The sequence below is a fragment of the Pinus tabuliformis genome, chromosome 9 (genome assembly GCF_031772625.1).
Source record: "Pinus tabuliformis cultivar Carrire ecotype Pingquan chromosome 9, CPIR1, whole genome shotgun sequence".
Taxonomy (NCBI): Eukaryota; Viridiplantae; Streptophyta; class Pinopsida; order Pinales; family Pinaceae; genus Pinus; species Pinus tabuliformis.
In genome coordinates, this window is record NC_142307.1 from 1,092,610,871 (window position 1) to 1,092,618,370 (window position 7,500).

The following is a 7,500-nucleotide window of genomic DNA, read 5'->3' on the forward strand; positions in this document are numbered from 1 at the left end:
TTCCCGCCCTACTACTTTACCTCCTATCCAAGCTATAATCTTAGCCATGGCTGCTAGATATGCTCCTTTAACTTTACCAGCTCAAGTACATGCCATGCCCCAAGATTATCAGATTAAAATCTTTCAATTTGATGGTACTGGTCAATATACTACACAACAACATGTAAATAAAATGAATGATTACTTCAAATTAGATGAAATTGATGAAGAAGATGTACAAATGAGATTATTTGCACAAACACTAGCAGGAGATGTGAAGAAATGGTTCAAAGGTTTTCTTGCTAGTCATATTATTGATTTGCCTTCTTTCCATAGATTGTTTATCAATAGATGGGAAAGGAAGAAAAACCCTTTACAAATATTATTTGAAAATGAAAACATTAGAAGAGCTCCTAACGAATCTGTCCAGGACTATTGTACTAGGTTTAACAGTATTTACAATGCAATCCCTGCAAATATCAATCCTCCATGAGATTTAGCACTAATTAAATTTCCTGATGGTTTTGACACGGATATGTCTTGCCAATTGAGAGAAAGAAACCCTCCAACTTTAGAGCAAATTCAGGGTGATGCAGTAAGTGTAGAAGCTAACTTATTGGCTAAAAGAGCTAGAATGAGGAATGAAAAGAGAGTTACCATTAAGGAGGAACCATCCACTTCAAATGTTCAGATAGATACTTTGGATAAAAGTTTAGAAAAGTTAGTGGATAGATTAGAAATTATGGAAATAAAGCCACAATGGGAAAATAAAAAACAAGGCCCTCAGATAAGGAATCCAAACTTTATGAAGAATCCCAATACTAGTAAGCCTAGAGAAGGTGCACCTGATCAACAAATTAGACCACCTTTCCAAGAAAACTATGTTGAAACTTCTCGCCAAAATGAAGAAGATGAAGACACTCAGATTAACTTAATGTGAATAAATGACGGTTATACTATTTTTCTTACCCAAGAAGAACAGGAATTATGCATGTTACAACAATTACAGTTACAATCTGGAGAGTCCTTTGATTATAAACAAGGTTATGAATTTGCCACTAATGAGGTTCATAAGCAATATAACCTTAGGAGTAGGAAAAACACAAAAGCTCCTACTAATAAAATTGTCCAAACACGGACCAAGAAAATAGTGGGAGCTCCTGCAACCAAAGTGCTGCAAATTCTCTCTAGGGAAACCCAAAAAAACTCTAAAGATTGCAGCCAATCCAAAAATTGTAGACATTACAAATATTGCTTCAGCTGATATTCAAAAATCAGCTCAAGCTTCAAATGCTATTCAGATTTCAACTGCTTCCCAAATTGTTCCAAAAAAAAGAATTCAAAATAGTAAAACAGTAGGCACCCAAAGAAAAACTGGGTTACCAATTGAAGATAAGAAAGATAAAACTATATAGACTCCAATTTCCAAGGAAGAAATCATTTAGTTAGGCAAAACACAGACTCCTTTTAATATCCAAAATGAAATTGCAAAATAAAAAATATTAGTTCCTTTAACAGAATTGATGAGAAATGATTCCTACAAATCCCAAATCACTGAAACACTGAATATAGATGAAGGAGAAGACTCTTTTAATCTAAATGATGACCAACCAGAATTAATATGTGGTCCTGAAGTAAATGGAAAACATGAACAAAGTGGTGTTCCTCCATTCTACATCAACTTGACTATTCATGATGAAATCTTGCACAATGCTATGTTAGATTCAGGAGCATCTCACAATTTAATGCCTAAAGAAATCATGCAAACATTGGATTTAGATATAACCAGTCCATACAAAGATCTTTTCCCTTTTGATTCAAGTAAAGTCAAGTGCCTAGGCCAGATAAAAGACTTGTGTGTCACTCTAGTTTAATACCCAGGTAAGAGTATTATCATCGATATTGTAGTTGTTGATATCCCTCCAAAGTATGGAATGATATTGTCTCGCTCATGCGGAGAAAAATTGCAGGGATATCTACATTTAGAGATGTCTTATGCCACAATTTCAGTATTTGGTCAGCCGAAAAAGCTTTGTAGAGAAACTTTAATGAAATACATGGTCAGTAGTATAGATAAACCACTAAACTATCCTATTTATTCTGTACATTTTGATACGGATTCATTCATTTTATGTAATTTAGACACTGAAAAGGACAATAACACAGTTGTCAAACAAGAACATAAAGAACCTGACAGTGAAACTATATTTCATGAATCTAGGTGGCACTTAGACTTTGATGGTTCAGTGAACAGATTAGGAGCAAGTGCAGGAGTTTGGATTCATAATATGGAAAATAATGATTATGATGGTCATGCCTTTAGATTAAACTTTAAATGCACAAACAACATGGCAGAGTATGAAGCTTTAATCTTAGGATTGAAAATTCTAAAAACCTTGGAGCCAAGAGATTTTCTATCATGGGAGACTCTGAATTAATCATAAAACAAATTAGAGGAGAGTATTCTATGAATAATCCTAGACTTAGCCAATACGGAGAAATTGTTCTATATCTGATTAAATAGCTACACGAAATTGATTTTGCTGTTATTCCAAGGAAACAGAACATGAAAGCTCACAGTTTGGCTACTTTTTATAGAACTTGTAGATTACCTTTTTAGCCCAATCACCAATACACTGCAGAGGTAAGACACATGTCTGTTATACCTGATAATCTGAAATATTGGCATATTTTTTCACAAGATTCTCAAATCTATGATTTTAGGAATGCTGAGGGAGAATTCCAAAACTATAACATAGATATTGATTGTACAATAGATGATATCATAGATGGTAGTATAAATGTAAATATTTTAGATAAACCCACTGAATGCACTAAAGTAGAAACAGATAAGTTAGAAATAGAAGAATTAGCTAATGATGATTCTAAGATCTTAAACCTAAAGAATAACATTTTGCCTAAGGGATTAGTCCCATTAGAATATTTGTTTGATTCAAATGATGTAGCTAGGAAACCAAAGATAGAGCCTCTAAGATCAGACATAGAAGAATGTAACCTAGGAACAGAAGAAAAACCTAAGCTTATTAAATTGTCCAAAGCATTACCTCCCACTGAAAAGTTGAAATACATAAGTTTGTTTAAATAATTTCAATGTCTTTGCCTGGAGTTATGAAGACCTCAAGACTTATGGCACCAACATTATTCAACATAAGATACCCATCAAAGAAGATCAGAAACCCTTTAAACAAAAGCTTACGATAATTAATCCAGTCTCGATGCCATTAATTGAAAAATAAGTACAAAGGATGTATGAGGCACAAATCATAGCACCTATTAGATATTCATATTGGGTCTCTAATTTAGTCACCATAAGAAATAAAATAGGAGAAATCAAACTCTGTCTTGATTTCAGAAACTTGAACAAAGTACCGTTGAAGGATAATTATCCCCTCCCTAAAATGGACCATATTCTCCAGAGGGTAGTAGGCTCATCTAGAATTTCATTACTTGATGCATTCTCTAGATACAAACAAATCCTTGTTCAGCAACGGGATCAAGAAAAAACTACATTTACCACTCCCTAAGGTACTTTCATGTATTTGAAAATACATTTTGGATTGATGAATGCTGGAGAAACATTCCAAAGAGCAATGGAAATAGCTTTTGCAAAAGAAATCCATGACCTTCTAGTTCTTTACCAAGATGACATCATAGTCTTTTCCAAATCAGATAATGAACATCTAGATCAACTAAGAAGAGTATTCACAAAATGTAGAAAATTTGGCATTTCTTTGAATCCCAAGAAGACACTCTTTGGTTTAGAAGAAGGTAAACTCTTAGTACACAAATTTCAAAAGAGGACATTAGAATTGATCCAGCTGGAATAGAGGAAAATCTAAACATCAGTCGCCCTAGAAACATTAAATAATTGCAATCATTCTTAGGTAAAATACATTTTCTTAGAAGATTCATTTCTAACTTAGCAGAACTAATAAGAGAATTGAATAACATGTTAAAGAAAGGTTCAACACTTAAGTGGCCAGTAGAGGCTAAGCAGTCTTTTAAGGCAATCAAAGAAGCCCTTACTAAAACACATGTCCTCATGAGTACAGATTTCAAAAAATATTTTATAACTTTTTCTTTTTCTTCAGAACATACGACTACAACAGTATTGTTGCAAAAGAATGATCAAGGTTATGAACAACCTATTGCCTTTTTCAGCAAATCTTTGAGAGATACTACGCTAAAGTATAATATAATGGAAAAACAAGCACTTGCTTTAGTGAAGGCTATTAAATATTTCAGAGTGTACATTTTATACTCACACATCATTGGATATGTTCCAAATTCAATAGTAAATGACATTCTAACACAGAATGGGCCTAAAGGAAAGAGAGGCAAATGGATTGCCACTATTTTGGAATATGATATTGAAAAAAAGCCCACAAAACTAATCAGACGACAAGGTTTAGCTAAAATCATGGCTGAATCAAACTACCAGGCCTTAGATATAAATTTGATTGGTGCTCTAGATGATTAGGAAGAGATTGTGACTCCACAGATCAGTGAAGCTTTTTTAGATTCACCTTGGTATATATATATCATATTTGTTTTACTAAATGTACAAGCTCCTCCTGGTTTATCTATAACTAAATGTAGATTCTTAAAAATGAAATCAATGAAGTATTGTATCATAGACAATACTTTAATTTGGAAAGATAATGGTGGCATTTTATTGAATTGTTTATTAAAAGATGAAGCTGACAAAGTTATGCAAGAATTTCATGCAGGAGATTGTGGAGGACACCTATGCTGGAAAACAACTACTGATAATATTTTAAGGGCAACCTTTTATTGACCCACCCTTTTTGTAGATATCAAGAAATATCTGACCTCCTATCACAAATGCCAAATCTTTGGAGGCGAGAAAAAGTTATTACCTTTGCCCATCAAACGCATCTCCACAGAAATGCCATTTCAGCAATGGGGTCTAGACTTCATTGGTGAAATTCACTCATCCTCCTCAACCCAACATAAATGGATTTGATAGCCACTGATTACTTCACTAAATGTATATAATCCATCCCTTCTAGACAAGCCACAGATTCTGTCATCATCTCACTCCTTGAAAACAATATCCTTTCAAGATTTGGATGCCCACAAAAGCTCATTATTGATAATGCAGCTGCTTTCAAATTCAAGAAAATGATAGACTTTTGTAACATATATCACATTACCCTTGCGCATTCCACTACCTATTACCCTCAAGGTAGCGCACTTGCAGAATCCTCAAACAAAATCCTTGTTAATATCATCAAGAAATTGTTAGAAGACAATAAGAAGACCTGGAACAAAAATTTGGTTAATGCCTTATGGCAGACAGACTCACTACAAAAAAAGTCCATTGGTACATCTCCTTATCAACTAGTATATGGAATGGATGTTGCTTTCCCATCCTCTTTAGGAGTACCAATGATGAAAATGATTCAAGAACTGCAGGTAGAATCAAATGATATCCAAAGGAGCATAAATCAGATAATACATTTGCAGCAAACCAGGGAAGAAGTCAATGTCAAATCCCAAGTGATCCAAGATAAAATCAAAAAGATTTTTGACAAGAAAACCAAAGTTGATGAATTTTACATAAGTGAAAAAGTACTCAAATGGGATTGCAGAAGACAAGAAAAGGGTAAATATGGTAAATTTGATTTCCTATAGCAAGGCCCTTATAGCATTTATGGTTACAGAGGTAACAATGCATTTTTCTTGAGGCAGTTAGATGGAACGGATCTACCAGGAGGACCAGTCAATGGTAGAATGTTGAAGCATTACTTTTTTCCAGATTAACATTAGTTCATCTATTTACTTTGCTAATTGTACATGACATTGCAAAGTTTAGATTGGATTTGATGAATATATTTTGAGGTTGAAGCCCGAAGAGAAGGCCCTAAGATTTGAAAGGTGTACCATCATATGTATGAATAAATCATATCACAAAGAAGCGGTTACAAGGAAACTACAGTGAGAGTTTCAAAGGCTACTGATCTTAAAGTTCTTGACATTTCAATAGGAAATGCCATCCCCATGTGGAGCCATTGTTAGGGTCCTATAATAATAGGATTCAAAATTTATAATTGGCTATGGTCAGTCTTGTAATATTGTACATACTTTTCTTTCTGTATAATGTTTTCCTATATTAAAAATAAAAAATGTAAAGAGGGTAAGTCCTAAAAGAAAAATCAAAGGACTAAAAGAAAAGGATCAAAATAGAAAATAAAATATGAACTGCACCAAAAATAGATTAAAATAGATTATGAAAGTGATGCAAGTTCAAATGCCACTACTTTTTACTTTACCTTGCAAAATAATATTGTGTGAAGCTTGTCAAAATTCCATAATCCATGATGGTGAAATATTTTAATCTTGATTCATTCATGCTGTAAATTTCATGTCAATAGATAGAGAAGGAAAATCTAGCCAAACTGTTTTACCTTGGTAGATTAGTAGTTAGGTAGAGACTAATAATGAGCTCATTAGTTTAATCTAAGCCATTCGAAGTTATAAGGTTAGAATTAGATAGTTTTCTTATCAAAGAAAAAGAAATAAAGGGTCAACAAGCTCAAATGCACCTAATAAATGAAGATAAAATGCTAGGATAAATAAAGGGTAAGTAGAAGAGGTTTTGGAATGAACAATATTGCTAGCTCAAATTCACCTTCATCATGCTTGATCATATGTTTCATGTGCAGGAGGAGCTATCAAAGGAAAGAGGACATTCACAAAAATTGTGTATTACTTTGGGTATTTACCCTAAAATGTTCTATATGATTTTAGGCATGAATACTAAAGGTCATTCACTAATTTCGCTTCGTTTCATTAAACCCCTTACATATATAAATTATTAATCTACATCCATTACTTTTAATTCACTAAATTCCCCTTCTTTATTCCAAAGTACCTTTCCCTCTTCATTTCGCCTTGTAAAAATATCCCTACCCCTTCATTTTACTCTTCCCTCTATTTCATCTTGTAATAACCCTTTCCCTTTGTTTTAACCTTTTTTCCATTATTAAAACCCTTTCCCTAGACATTACCCTTTAAAAATCACCCCTACCACTTCATTTTACCTTTCCCCCTATTTCATCTCATTTTCCCTAGTAAACCCACTAAAACCCCCTTATCCTAAGTTTAAAAGGTTAAATATATTGGGCCCCATCACAAAACCCTCCCTGATACCCTTTTAACCCAACCTTTATACTATTTTAACCTATAGTCTTGCTTTACTATATTTAATACCCCACTTTATAATTACCCAACCCTCACTAAACCTTTGTATATATTTAACCCACCACATATATTATTTCCCATACAATTAAATTAAACCCGACCCCACTCCCCCATTCAGCCCTCGCAACTTCGTCGCACGATAGCCCTCCAATCAAACACTCCCAGATCTGACAGCCCATACTCATATCGCGTGCTCCCATCGTCTAATAGTTAAAATCTCAAAAGCATGTGAGATTCATGGCTTTTCCCAAGCGCCCTTTTTCTACGTGGCAG